At 37.9% G+C, this 15,501-nt stretch overlaps 1 protein-coding gene across 1 annotated transcript in view; it reads right to left on the bottom strand.

Annotated features, from left to right (window-relative positions):
* Ca-alpha1T (Ca[2+]-channel protein alpha[[1]] subunit T) overlaps positions 1-15,229 on the bottom strand; it is a 94,660-nt gene extending 79,431 nt beyond the window's left edge. The window contains 2 exon segments of the mRNA XM_068298824.1: positions 14,607-14,723; positions 14,935-15,229. The gene's annotated coding sequence lies outside the window, so the exon portion shown is untranslated.
* Between the last annotated feature and the right edge of the window lie 272 nt (positions 15,230-15,501).

The following is a 15,501-nucleotide window of genomic DNA, read 5'->3' as shown; positions in this document are numbered from 1 at the left end:
TAAGTTCTGACTTTTAATGGTCGTTTAGCTTTATGGCATTTCGTTTCACACTCTGACGACCCACACAAAGTGAAGCCAAATGGCAGCCCGAATAAGTATGCTATGCAAAATGTTAAAGAGATTATTTTAGAGTTCTGGGCAACTTTAATAAATATTTAGTTGGAATATTTTTGTAATTCCAGTTTTTATTTTTATTTTGAACTAGCACACTAACACACACACACACACTATGGTAAACTGACTCTTACATTAATCCCCAGCACGAAAAACCTTTCGCTTTCTGGGCAAACAAAAAAGGAAAATGAAATGCAAAACGACTTATGAAACGAAAACCTTTGATTAAGTGCCTTTAGTGAGTAGGACAGAGAGAGAGAGAGAGACAGAGAGAGGAGGGCGTGACCTGAAAAAGGGCGGTAGCAATTAATTTATGAGGCTCATACCCATACACACACATACACATACACATTAATTAATTACAGTGATTTCTTTTGGAGCATTTTTTCCCCTTTCATTTATTATTTTTTGTTTTTTTTTTTTTTTTTTTTTTGTGGTTGTCAGTTGATTTATGAATGGATTTTTGTTGTTGCTTATTATTTGTATTCTCTTTCCCTTTTTACTTGCTCACGCTGTGTTATCTTTTGCTCAGCTTGTCCCTCTCACTGTCTCTCCCTGTCTCTCTCTCTCTCTTTCTCTTTTAGAGCAATTGTCATTTGGCCCCAGAATAACAACAACAGCAACAAGAATTAGTTAAGTTATCCTAAATAAACACATTTTGTGCCAAGCTTGGAGCACGCAGCGTAAGCATTTTTCGCCTTTAACCCTTCAGTTGTCCACCTACCTCTGTCTTGTTCGCTCCCTCTGTCTGTTTGTCTCACTTACACACACTGTCACCCCCTGCTCCGTTTACTGTTTGCATTTTTAGCCAAGGGTATGCTCAAGCTTTTTAGCCAAGTTAAGAGTTGAAGAAGAAAAGGAATATCGGGATCAGAAATGAACAAAAACTTTACATTTTCCTAAAATTTCAAGAAATTCGTAGTTTCTAAGATGCTTATGATCTTAATGCCTAACAAGTTGTAATATCTCCCTTAGATCACAATTGGAAACTGAAAGGGTATAGGATACTCCTGTTTCTTTTTCTGTTTGCAAAATTTGCTTTTTGGACTTTGGCACTAAGCAAACTGTTGCTGGCATACACAAAAACCAACAACAATGTTCACAAGTAAACGCAGACGGTTGGTGGAGAGTGGGCGGTTACGAACGGTGGGCGGGGGGCGGTGGGTGTTGGGATTGGGATTGAGTTTGAGTTTGCGCTTAGGCAGAATGGGTTGAGTGGTTGTGACCATGGTCTGCTTGTCCAGGTTTCAAATTAAACTCGAAAGAAAAACAAATTAGGCAAATGCCGGACAAAAGCATTTGTCTGATGTTTGCTGTTTGCTTCCATATTGCGAAATGGGGCGAAATGGAAAGAGTGGGGAAATGAGAGCGAGACAAAGAGATCGCCAAATGGAATGGGGACAGAAGATACTTATTGAAGGTTGTGCAGGAGCGAAAGTTGTCACATGCTTAATTTAAATTTATATGCTAAAGATAATCGAAAAATTTGCCATGTGAACAAATGGGAAAACTCAAATATCTGTTTAAGTATTCACTTGGCGTAACTTTGCGCCAAAGTCTCCTCAAATTAGTTCCACTTTTAAGTAGATATCTCGCCACAACTAACCAGTCAAACGTTGGTAGTGCATCATCAGAACAATGGTTGGAATAAAACATTGTCAAAGGTATTATCTTTGGCCATATTTTTTGTCAGACGGATAGGCAGTCTGGATTTGCATTGAATTCATGGCAAAACTTGGATTCATCCGTATTTGATGGAGGCTTAGATTGTAATCTTTGTTATCTTTAAAACCATTCTTATAAAATTTATTATTTACACCGGCAACTGCATTCTGTTTTTTCCATGGGAACGATCAGTCGCTTTCTTAATTGTGTAATTGTCAATAACCTGGTTAGTTTTGTTTGGTTAGTTTGGATAAAGTAAAAAGAAGGATCATGACTCGATTTGTTACAAGTTCCTAGGAATATTTTGACCTATTGATTAGCATAAGTTCTATTCACTTGAGATTTTTAAACAAAAGTTAAAGCAAAGGTAAAATTGAATTGAATAAAGTAGCAAAAAGTGAGAAAATTACTTTTGCCTTTGATATTTTCACCCAGAATAGTCGTAATTTACTGCCTAGAATCCGGATGCTAATGTGGCGAGGATGACGTGGGTAGGGGAATGGCTGGCTAGCGGTAGAGGGATCATTGTAAACATATTTCCCTAAATCATTTCAGTTGGTTTGACTTGAATTCCCCACAGAAGGAGACTTAGTAGCAGCCTTCGAGTGGCAAAGCAGCAGCAGCAGCAGGTGCAACCGAATATTTTCGGTCTTCTTCTCTGGGTCTGGACCCGAAAACGTTAAGTTTGAATTATGGTGCACATGTGGCTGCTGTAACCTCCATCAACCCTAGTCCCAACGACCACTCCTCCTCCGTCGCAGCCCTCTCTTCTGTAGCGTGCATGTCCATGAAAATCTGACACGCATAAATTCAACTAGCAGCAGAAAGAAACAGCGAAATGAAGTGGCACATTGTGGCGGGAAACGGAAACGGCAACGGAAACAGAGTAAACGGAAGCCCATGTCTAACAACTTGCTGAGAGATGAAGTGTGGCCAGAGTGGCCAGAATGGCGAGTGTGGGAAGCAAACCTGATTAGTGCATACCCTATATAGTATACCCTACATAGTATATTTACCCACAGATACAAATGTATCTACCCACATATGTATGTATGTATGTTGTTACCATCATGATGCCAAAGATGGGATGTGTCTCCTTACCCACTGCTTCCGACAACTATTGCCCTTCCCTTACACGTTTCAGAGGTATTTCTGCTAAGATGTCGGCAGACAGTTCAGTTAAGTTTCCCTTGTGTTCTGTTCAAAAAATCTTCATGTCCTCTGGTTGTTTTTTGTTTTCCCTTCTTGTTCTTGTTTTTTCCTTTTTCGGTGTGGTTTTACGTTTGCCTACTTTTAGCATAGTTTACCCAACGTCACATAAAAATAGAACAGCAACAGCGCACGGTGACACTCACAGTTTACCGTGGTGCAAGCCGAAAACATTTTGAACTTTAAAACGAAATATTAATTCCAAGGTGACCACAGTAATCATCTGATGCCGATCAGGTGCGACAAGCTTCAGATGTACAAACAACCCACTCATCTGATCTCTCTCTCTCTCTTTATTTTGTTTTATCCTAGATCGGTTTTTGAATATTATGAATTTGTTTTATTCTACTGTGCCCTGTTTAGCAAGTGCCCGCCTCTTGCTCCTTCTAGACGGTCCTGGGTCCACCGACTGCATTTTGGCTTGTGGTTGGCATGTGGCCGCGTTGTCTCGCTCTCGCTCTGCCGTTTTATATTCATTCTATCTCTGTTTGTCTTTCGCTTCTTCATCACATCTCTACAGCTGGCTTAAAGTATTACAGTTACAGTAGTTTTTCCCCCACTTCCTTTTAGCTCAATCAAAGTAACAGGGCAGAGGGAAAGCGAAATAGAGACAGAAACAGAGAGAAACTTAAATGTAGAGAGTGAGAGAGATTGAAGCAGAGGTAGGAGGCAGAAGTAAAGGGAGAAAGGCTAAGCCAAATGTTGACGACGACTTTCGGCTTTCATTTTGCTGCTGTTGCTCAAGCCCAATATGAGCAACATTTTGTTGTTGGCAGAGGAAACTCTGTCCCTGTCTCTGCTGCCGTTACTCGCAACAAATTGCTGTAAGCTGTGAAACTAATCTTGGCAGTTCTCTCTATCCTCTACCGACTCTTTGCCATCGTATGCCATTCCCCCCGCTGGTAGTTGACTGTGAAACTACTTTAGCGGATTACTTTTGGATATATTTTTATTTTGTCGTCGACCATTTGCACTTTATTTTTAGCGAAAGAGAAAGCCCGCCATATACATGGTTACTCTCATTAGCCTTGCGTGTCCTCGTTCTTCCCTATGTGTTTGGTTTATTCCTTTAGGTGGCTCAACTTTATTTTTGCATATAATAATAAAAAAACGTGGCTATATTTGTAATGTGCGACCATTTGTAGTTGATTAGTTGGCATGTGAAATGTCAATTTCGCAAATCGATGGAATAAGGGAAAACGAGTTTTCCATTTTTGTGTACACATTTGTTTCCCACTTTTTTTGCAGCATACTTCAAGGGGCTAACAAAATTCATTGTGGTAAGGGTGGCGTCGGTGCAAAGGGTGAGTAGTACTAACGGAAGTGTGTGTGAGTGAGTGGCTTATATGATGACATTTCATGTGGCACTTGTTTAGTTTTTCCAACCCCTCCTCCTCCTCACCCACTTTATGCTTTCTTTTTCACTTTCACTTTGTGCATTTCCGTCAAATTTCCGCGCAAATTGCCGGCATGTCCAGTCTTGGTAAACTACTTAAATGAAAAAGGTAATGGCAAAGTTGGCCCCAGCATGTTATACCGGAAGCAGTTGCAATCTAGAAACAAGTGCCAAATGTCGGAAGTCCAAGCACCAAGAAAATAAACAAAACAAAACGAAATGAAATGAAATGAAAAGAGATAAATGTAATTTAGGAAGCGTAGAAGAAGGCAGAAGATATAAGAGGTCATGGGTGAATAACAACTAAAAACTTAATAATTATCAAGTTATTCATTCTCCCAAATGTGGGCAAACATTCAGTGGTCAGTTCAGAGTACATAACCATCGACTGATTGATACCTAAGTGCTCAGAACAATCTTTCGAAAATGATTTTTCAGTTATTGATGACTTCAATAGCTTTGAAATCCTTTTTTTAAAGATTTACTTTAATTAAAAATAGAAACTGTGTAGAGTATAGAAACTTCTACATGACACTTTGAGTTTTCTGTTTCGTTTTGTAAGTACTTGTTTACTTTTCATATTTCTCAACTTCTTTTTCTTTTGCCCCGTCTGAGGTCCTTTTTCCTTTCTTTTCTTGGCTTTAATCGCCTTATTTTTCCATTTCCATTGGATGATTTGCCTTTTCTTTCTTGGCCTTACTTCCCATTTAAGTAAGTTTTCTATTTCGGGTTTCTTTCCTTTCCTTTTTCATAATTTTATCTTGTTACCTTTCTCATAGCTTCGCTGTTCGTTTGCACAGTTCATAATGTAATATTTTTCCCTTTTCTCCTTCTTGACCAATTTTATGAACCAGCTTTTTTGGGTCATTTTTGCAATTTTTTATTTGCCTTTCACCTAAAAAAGCATTTAACTGCTTGTCAACCTGCTCTAAATTGTTGCTCCAACTCCCCCATCTCACTTCTGTTGCCTTTTCAATGGGTAATTCACTCGAATTTTATTAGTTATTTTCATGTTTTCTACGTTTTTCCAGTTATCGCTGTTCCCTCTGGTTTTCCGTTTCCCCAAGCTGCCTAATATTTGTTTTGTTTGCCTACGATGAAGAGATTGAAGTAAAGCAATGGCCATTAGACATGCGACGTGTTACTATTCTCGCCTTTAAACACTCGATATTCCTTTGCATACTCGGTACTCGATGGTTGTGCTGGGAGATGTGACTGTGAGAAACTCTGCCGTTCAGTGTCCCATTAGCTTCAGATAGGACTTACTTGTTGTAGGGTGAAAGCAAGTTGATTCTCTATTCGTGTGGTTAAATAGAATTGTTGTCTTTTTGATTGTTTGTTGCGTGCTAATTGGCCACGTGATGGTGACAAATCGAGTTTAAGTGACAGGCCCCAGCCTTGCACCTGACCCCAAAAAAAGTGACAATCTCAAGGGAGCAAGAAAGAGAGAGAGAGTGAGTAGAAAAAGGCGGTCTAAGGCTGAGGCAATGTCATCTTCATTTTAACTATTTGAAATGTATGCCAAGTGGGCGCAGCAGCCCTCATCCGTTTGGCATAATGAGCAGAGCTTGAGGTTTACAATTGCTTTGACCTTGACATCTGGGCTGAGGTGAGGTGGGGCGAGAAAAGGTGAGATAAGGTAAGTGTAGCGGAGAAAACCCTAACCAAACGTAACCCAATGCCATGGTCTCCTATATATTTTCCTCTTGACACATTTGGTTTTATGTCTTCCATCCAGGTGGGTACCATCCTCCTCCTCCTCCTCCTTCTCCACCACTTAAAATATGTATGTTTTTTTAACATAAAACTCGCATATTTCCCAAAGTACAGTCAACTCTCGCAATCTGCGTTCACTATCATCTCATAAAGAGCTTTAAACGGTAATGCGGGCAATCAAATTAATTAAAATTCAATAAATTCAACAAAACAAATGAAACGAAAAGCATTTGCAAATAATCTGACAAGAGGATAGACACAAAGTACAATGGCAAACGGGGAGATGGGGAGTCGGGCAGTCGGGGACGCGGGTAGATGCGGGGAGAATCGCTGCGAGTGGCGGAAAATGAGTAAAATATTTTGGGGATGCTCCCTGATGTTTGTCATTTTGGGAGGCGGGGAGAGCCCGTCCTGCTTATGTTAATGCTCAATTACAATTGTTGTACGCGTTGTTTGTGTTGAAAATTATATTCCCTTATGGCAAATAAGAGAGGACTAGGGGAATAGGAGTCAGTAAGGTGGTACAAGGAAGGCAATGGCAAAACAAAGGCAAACCGAACTGGAGAGAAGCAGCGAAACGAAACGCAAATGAAAATTAGTGAGGAAAATGTGTTGAAAGAAATTGAAATTATTGTATTACCATGGGGAAATGTTGCCCAAACTAGATATACATATTTACCTCGGTTATGCAAATTTAATAATTCGCATTAACTAAAATTGATCGACATTAGCATATAGACTTATTTATCATAATCGAGATGAAACTTCCTTGTTATTGTTTATAAATGGAAGAACCTTAACTTTAAGATGAGTCTACTTTCAGGACTAACACCCAAAGGATTCTAGTCTGTATTTGAAATTTGTGCATTTAAGCAGTTTTTAAACAAGTTTGCTCATACTTATTTTTAATATTTGTCCCCCTCCCCTCTTACTTATATCTGTGTCACCTTTACACTTTACCCAGTTGTGCCATAAACACAACAATCAGAAGTGCACAGTTGCCAAACAATAATAGAGGGATGTACATACATAGAGGGAAAGAAAATAGAACTTATTTTGGCAATTTCAAATAGAATTGCAGCACGCAAAGAAGGGAAAGACCCTGCGAGGAAAGTACAAAAGGAAGGACAAGGGATTGTGCCATTGCACTGCAAAGGCTTTGGCAGCAAATTGAATTGTTTGTCAAGCGAGCAAGAGGAAAGGGATAATCGAGAGGGGCGAAAGGGTCAGTGGGGAGGGCTGATATAGTGATTGGGGTGGCATAGGGAATGGCAATATGTGAGAAGCCAGCCAGATGGCAACAGTTGGCCCACAAACGCAAAGAAAAAACGACTCTGAATCGGATTGAATGTAGAGAATACCCTGCACAAGAGAAAGTCCAAAATTTCAATATCAAACTTTCTATATTTTTCTCCTTTACAAATTGAGAAAAGGAATTTCAACATCAGAGTGTTACTCTTAGGATCGATTGAATAACATCGCCATTGATCCCAGTGTACTCTTGGAAAAATTGTTTACAGGGTATTCGGAGTAAAAGGAATGTCAAAGTAAAGCCAAAAAAATCTGAGGGAAATTCAATAGCCGAGAGATTGAGGGAGAGAAGGCGCGATAGAGGTCAGTTGGTACCACACATGCTTTGGCTACTCTTTCCCTCTTTTGACCACACTCAAAAATGTTAACCACAAAGGCGTTTTTTCTTCTCATTTCATCTCATCTCGTCTCTTCTTCGTTTTTTTCTTCTTGTTTTTTTTTTTGTTTTGCTCATTTCTTTCTGGCTTCTGGTCGAAAAGCAGGCAACACTTTTTGCTCTCACACAAGCACACAAACGCGCGCATACAGGGACATGGACTCACACAGACACTCACACATTAACGCTGGTTAAAATCACATGGAAAAACGCAAGTGAAAGTTGAGCAAAAGTTCTGACAACAATAACCACAAGTGGATGCCACAGCTGCCAGCAGTTGTTTTTTTCTTCTATTTTCTGTTTTTTTATTCTCTTTATCTACGAGGTCATTTGTTTTTTTGTTTTTTTTTTCAATGTTTTGCCTTTGGTTTTTGTGGTAACACACAGTTGTCAAAATATGGCGAAAGGGCTAAAAATGCTCGTGCTTACATTTAATTTAAAAAAGAATCAAAAACTTTAAATGAAAAAGACAAAAATTGAGCTTCAACTGCAGCTTAGAGAAGAAATGAAAGTTTTCCACAAATGATCTAACTAAAAGCTTCCTCAAAAAGATATTTTAAACTAACAGCTAGGTGGATGTGGTAAAAGACCCCACTAAATCCCTGAGATCTCCTTGAAAGTCATCTCGGCCAAAAAGTCATCAGTGGCATGTCTTGAGATTGGCTATCGACTTGCATTAAACTTTATATGTGGACAGGGATTTTGAATTAATCTAAAGCCTGTTTCCAGAAGAGGATAGCAATCTTATAGAGACACATTATTTATAGGTTTAATGTGAGTAATTTGAGCTGTTTTCAAGGTTTCGAACTTGTACTAAAATTATTACCAACAAAACTTCGTTACATGAGACTCCTAACTCTTCTCTGTACATACAGTTTATGTAGCGTTGCGCCTGTGTTTGTATGCATGTGCTCTGTTGATGTCGAATGATGTAGTAAACAGCAGGCAGCGCTGCCGGCAGAGCTGGGAGCAGAGACGATATATATTGACTGTAACTTGTGTTCTATTTATCCGATCAGATTTAAGGGATCTGAGGTTTTATATCCAATCTTATCACATATGTAATTTTCAAAGCGATACTCCAACTCCTTCACATACTTTTCGTATACAGCTATGTGATATAGTGGTCTGATCCTCAAGATTTTCATACTTGATCTGCTGCAGGTAATAAAAATCACAGGAAAAAAGTCCCAACCCAATAGCTTTTAAGATGGCTGAGTAAAACGCATACGCACGGACGGACAGACGGACATGGCTTTATCGACTCAGCTTCTTATGCTGATCAAGAATATAATACTCTCTGCAAGGGTACAACAAATACAACTTTCTTTTGGATGTGATTTTCTCAAATCATCTACATTATGTCAATCTCTGATTCATAAAAAATACAAATTGCTTTTTTACAGAATACTAATCTTAAGTCAACTTTTGGAATAAAATCTTCATCCTTTTTAATGTTAACCAAAAAATTAGATTTCATTTAAGTTTTAACTCAAATTAAGGCTGTGAAAATGAAAGGTCACATAAATTATATTTAACTTAAATGAGTTATTATGTTATAATTTAATTAAATTATTTATTCGTTTGACTCTTTCTCTTTCAAACACGCTCTAACCCTTTTCACTTTGTCTCTATCTCTCCCTCTCCCACTCTATCTGTATTACTCGGAATTCGTATCTATATCTCTCTCTTTTGCACTTTACTCAAATCTGTATCCGGCCAAGAACATATATATATAGAGAGAGAGAGAGCTTAAGCCATATTTCATCTTCGTCCCCACTCCCCTTGCGATTCCAAGTCGCGCAATATATATTTACTTTTTATTTCCTTTATCATTTTGCTCTCATGTCCTTTATTAGATTTGTGTAATTAATCATTTCTGGGATGTGAGATAAATTTTACCTGGAGAAAATGTACGAAAAATTATAGAAAGATTTGACTTATTTAAAATTGCTCGGGAACGAGACGAGGGGGGGTAAAAACTTTTTCACATTTGCGTTTGATCTGAGGTAAAATAAAAATTCATAAGCCAACTTTTTAATTTTATTTATTTTTTTCTGTTCCATTCTCTCCTCACTCGCGATACAGGGGGTACGACCTGACATATTTTTGCAAGTATTTAGTCCTCACTGGAAAATTTATAGCCATGTTTGAGGTGGCTGGGAAAACTTTTGGCTGGCTCACACAAAGCAAACACACATACACACACACACACACAGGTAGGCAACGAGCCAGCAGTCGGAGGCGGTTGGGGGCGGATGTGAGGATGGAGGCATCTTGGTTTAGGCAGGACCCTCTGCCTTCAGGCAAAGGGCAATTTTCAGTTTGAATATTTTAGCTGCTAATTAAAATGTATTCGCGGTTAACAAAACTTGCTTCCTCTTCTGCTTCCACCCGGCCCAAACCACTTTAGAGGGCACTTCACCCCTTCGTGTCGTCCCTTCTCCTTGCCAGCCGAATTTGCAGCTTCAGTTTTGGGTTAAATTTTTCAAACCACAAATAAACACAAAATGTAATTGAATATACCTAGAAGAAGAGACATCATCACTGCAAGGATGTATTGAGAACTTTTGCCCAAATTAACAAGAATGTGGAATATGTGAGTTGGTTTAGCAGTTTTGAGTAAGTTTTCCTCTTTACTTCATAGTCTTGAACGTCAAATGAAGACTTTTCTCTACACATGTGTGAAAAATTTGAAAGTAAGAGCATTACGTAATAATTTGTGGTTACCGAAATCCCAGCGAAAGGAAACGTTAACAACGAGTAGATAATAACATAACGAGAAAGTTTAAAGAAGGCTTTTTTTGCCCACAATTCAAAATTTGCAATAAATTCATAATATCCGACGAGTATGGGTAATTGGCAATTATCCACTTAAAATTTACTCTGATGGGAGATCTCTTCTGATTGCACATATCATTTTGGTCATCTTGTGAAGATAAGCATATCATTGCCACATGACCCCTGTCCCAATAATTACTGAGTGACCCCTAACGAGGGGTTCGGGCGAAGGCATAAATTCTCTATGCATGCTCACAGCACTAAATCTCACTTACATTCGCGTACTCTGCGAATGCGATGGGTGTGGGGAGTGGGGAGTGTGTGTGTGTGTGTGTGGGTAGGAAGTGTGGGCATGTTGTGTGTCCGTTTCATATTACTCCCTTGACTTGCATCCTTGGCTACCTGGCCGCCTCAACTCCATTTGCTAGTTGACTGTTGTTTCATGTTTTGGTTCATGGTACTGCAATTGGCTCCTGCCAGCAAAACATTAACCTGCCTTTCTGTGCACCACCTTAACTGTCAGTCAGAGGCAGCCGGAGATGGAAATGGAAATGGAGCTGGTAACATAATGTACACACAAACACACACACACACATGGGATATTTTACATATCAGCAACAACTCGTGCATGCCCCTCTCTCTCTCTCTGTCCATCTCTTTTCCTTTGCTACCTTGCCACATACCATCATATTCCATAGCCTTTGGCATCACCATTGAGAGTATTCAACTCAGTGGGGCGGTAAGGCGTGGCATTCGCATCGCTTTGCAAAAGTGACATGGCATATTTCAAGGTAAACATTGTGAATTTTGCATATCAAACGCGAAACGGGAAAGATAGAAAGAGAGAGAGAGAGAGAGAGAAAGAATAAAACAAAGAGTGAAATGAGGCTGAGGGGAAAGGGATTGAAACCTTTTCGACGAATTGCTTTACGGGATGTTGAATGACCCTCATTCACAGTTCTCTTCCCCTCCGTGACCCCGTGTCTTGAATTCAGCTCGCCCTCATTTAATCACAATGCAAATTCTAATTGTATAATTAATGGAATTGCTTTCGTCTGCCTCTCTCCCTCTCTTCTCTCTCTCTCTATGTGTGTGTGTGTGTGATTTCTCATGCCTTCGCCCTCTCATCTCTTAATATTTCGCATGGATTGTTCAAGTCAATTGAAATGCACGTGGCCAAATGTCCTTGAGATCGGTTTGGCTTTCGAATAAAGAAATATGAATAGAGAACAATAAACATTTATCTATCCAACAAACTGAACCGCTTCAAACTGGCCAAAACAGCTGCAACTGCAATTGGGTACACATTGTTGGCCATCAGTGGGAGGTAGTGGGTCAGAGGTGTGCTCCAAGAGATTATTTCTCTTCCCATTGAAGATCCACACATATTCCAGTTACATTTTCCGATGGAATGAGTTCGACTACCGTATAAAAAGTTCAACAATTGCTTCAAAATCTTACCATTTTTTAAAATGTTGTTGATAAGTGAAAAAATAGTGAAAAATTGATGAAATGTAATGGAATGGATAATCAGTGCAATGCACTGACTTTGCCATTGCTCGCTGGCTCTCTCTCTCTTTCTCTGTCCATCTATATGGTCTATATGTCTATCTCTGTCTCAATCACTGCCTGTATATGGCTGAAACTCTCTGTTTACAATTGCCGCCCGCTAATTTATTTGAAAAGCCATTTGTTACCTTTGGCTTGGCTCTGTTTACATGTCTCCGTCTGTCCTCTTCGTCCCTCGGTCTATCTGTTTGTCTATTTTCCACTACATACATATATATACAAACACACATACATTTCTACCTAAACACGATACGATATGTACTTGGATTTGGTTTTGCAGGTCTTTCTCTCTATGCACACACACACACACACACATATTACACATTTACCATTAATGTTAATTCAATTTGCTGTTGTCTCTTGTGCGGTATTGGCCCCACGGGAGGCAGATTGAACCGATGACGATGACTATATACTATATAGTGTGTATATAGTCAATATTCTCAATTCAAATACATATATATATATTTTAAAGCACGCAATTTTTGAAAATTTTACAGTTGATATACCCACTAATTGTTTATATAAATACATAAATATGTGTTATAATCAATTCAGTACTGTGTATGTGTGTGTGTGTACACGTATGTATGTATACTATAGGATGTATGTATCTATATGAAATGAAATGTATATATAAAGATCGAACAGCTGCCGATTGCCAAATGCTTCCACAATACACACACACACACACACTCGCACACACACAGTTTATTTAGTTGAAAAATTTCGGAACATTGTAGAGCAAAACAAAAATTTGTACGCCAAGTCGAAGACCCGGGATTTCAAATACCCTATAATTCGGCAGCGCCCTCTAGCGGCTAGCCAGATCACATTGTGATTATTTAGTGTTTCTTTGAACATTATTCGAACTAAATACAACTTTTCATATAAAAATTCAAGACAATTAGAATTAAGGGTTCAACTGTTGATCAAGAATCTTTAAATACTTGTTTTAATTACATGGATAGACTACTTAAATACAGAGTATTAGAAATTCTTTTTTTGAAGATTGTTTGCATTTTCTTTCGATTCTTCTTTTATTTGTACTTTTTGTTTTTTTTTTTTGTGTGTTTTGTTTAGCTTTAGTAAATACTTGAAAATTTAATGCCGTTTGGCCAATAATTAAGGCAAAAACATTCCCGTCCTTTTCCCAATACGCCCGCCCCACTCTCGCTCTCCCTTTTGCGTTGTCATTCTCTCTGATCTTACGTACATATATGAAAATATTAATCATACGCACAGTTGGCAGAAATCAAAAAGTCCACATAAATTATGAAAGAAAAGGAAACAAAATAAAAATAAAAAAACTGCGGAAAAGTGAATGAAAACTACAAAATTTATAAGCTACAAATTATACATAGATGGATGGCAGACTGGCTGCATGGCTTCTAGATGGATAAATGGACAAATGGATAGATGGATGGATGAATGTTTAAATGAAAAGGTAAAGGTGTTTCCCATTTGCCTTTCTGCCTTCTTGGGCAACAGATGGCGACATCAAGAGAGCAATAGGAAAAAGGAAATTAAGTTGTAATAATGACAGGAAATCAGAGGAAAAGGAAACAAAAACGAAATGAAATTCACCCAAACGAAAGCTAACATGAATGCATGAAACCGAAGAAGAACTCATAAATGGAGGACAAACAAAAACGAAATGAAAACCAAAAGCATAAAGAAACTAAGTCGGAAAGAAAAAAGAATGCAAGAAAAAACAAGAGGAAAGTTAGTTAATACTTTGTTCCGAATTTAATGAACATTTTTCTTTGAAAATAAAAGGAAAGGAAAGGATTTTTATCCTTTTGGATATGTATCTCTGCCTAGAAGCAACCACAAAACTAAGTAAACATAAATTATTCATTAAAAGTTCGTTTTTTGTTTTCTGGAAATATTTATCAAGTAGAAAAAGTTTGTTCAAAAACCAAGAGTGAATATCTACATATATATATATATATATATTTTAAGTATGCATCTTAATTTTCCTAAATATTCTAGTCCCTTCAACGGATAAGTAAATGTTAATGCATGTTCCATGTGTATGTAACATGTTTCAAAGTCCAAAAATGTATTCCAATTGAGAATAATGCCAAGATTTATAGCAATTAGCAATTTAATGGGGATCGCATTCTTCTAAGTATGCATATATATATACAAACATATGTATGTAGAATAACATTTTTCACTCATCGTTTGTTCCTGTTCCATGTCTCATATGCAACACACAAACGAACACACACACACACATGCAGAGAAACAATTTTTCGATTTTTCGATTTTTTTTTTTTTTTTTTTTTTTCGTTCAAAATTCATTCACATTTTGAACATTTCTTTTTGATGTTTGCTATTGACCTTGGGCTTTTTGTGTAATTTCGGATAACATTTCAATTTATTTCTCTCTTTTTGTTTCTTTTGCTTTTGTAAGTAAATTGAAAATTGCAAAAAATGTTTTGATTTGGATATGAATTTTACCTTTATGGCCTTTGGTGGCAATTTGCTCGATAACTTTTGTTTACTCTTTCTTTTTCTTTTACTTTTTGTTTGTTTTTCTTGGTCTTTTATCCTATGTCTCTTCAGAAAATCACAATACTATGTGGAACCGAAAAAAAACAACAAACAACAGACACGATTTCTTAATATTGTATACAATATGCATATTATTCGATATTCATCGATCTTGATTCACCGCCGGTAAACACAAAAACTCAACAATAATTGAAACATAAAAAAAAAAAACTGAAAATAAGGGAAAGGAAACTTTTGAATTAAAATTTGTATTTTTGGAAATTTTATTTTATACCAAAAAATCACTTGAAACCCCGAAACTCGAAACTTTAAATTCATAAACGGTTGTTTTGTTTTTGTATTATTTATTTATTAAATATATATATATATTAATATATTTATTTATTTTTTTTGTACTTCTCTCAAATTTTGACGCGTTTTGTTTGTTTGTTGGGGCAACGGGGAGATGTTTATAGTATGATGGGATGGTGTGTGTATGTGTCTTACGGGAGGGAATTTTCTTTTTAAATGAACTCCAAGAGTGCGAGTAAGAGAGAGAGAGAACTACAACAACGCAATGTTATCCGCTCGGAGGCTGAACGCCTACTGCTTGGCGTGGATGGTTCAACAACGCGCCGAAAGCTTCATCGCTTACGCACAAGCGCGTCGACAGCGGCAGCGGCAGCGACGCACCGTAAGCAGCGGCAGAGGCAGCCAGCAGAGACGAGCCATGTGCTTCAATTGCACACTGCACACTGGTTCACATTCCACATGTTGTAGCATGAATTCCAAAAATTAAGTTAAAGCTTACGTTGCGTATGCGCAATTTAACATCCTCAATGAATGTATTTAAGTAGTAGTT

This window comes from Drosophila tropicalis, unplaced genomic scaffold (genome assembly GCF_018151085.1).
Source record: "Drosophila tropicalis isolate 14030-0801.00 unplaced genomic scaffold, ASM1815108v1 contig_867, whole genome shotgun sequence".
NCBI lineage: Eukaryota > Metazoa > Arthropoda > Insecta > Diptera > Drosophilidae > Drosophila > Drosophila tropicalis.
Note: the sequence above shows the minus strand (reverse complement) of the source record. Positions and strands in the feature narration are given on the sequence as shown.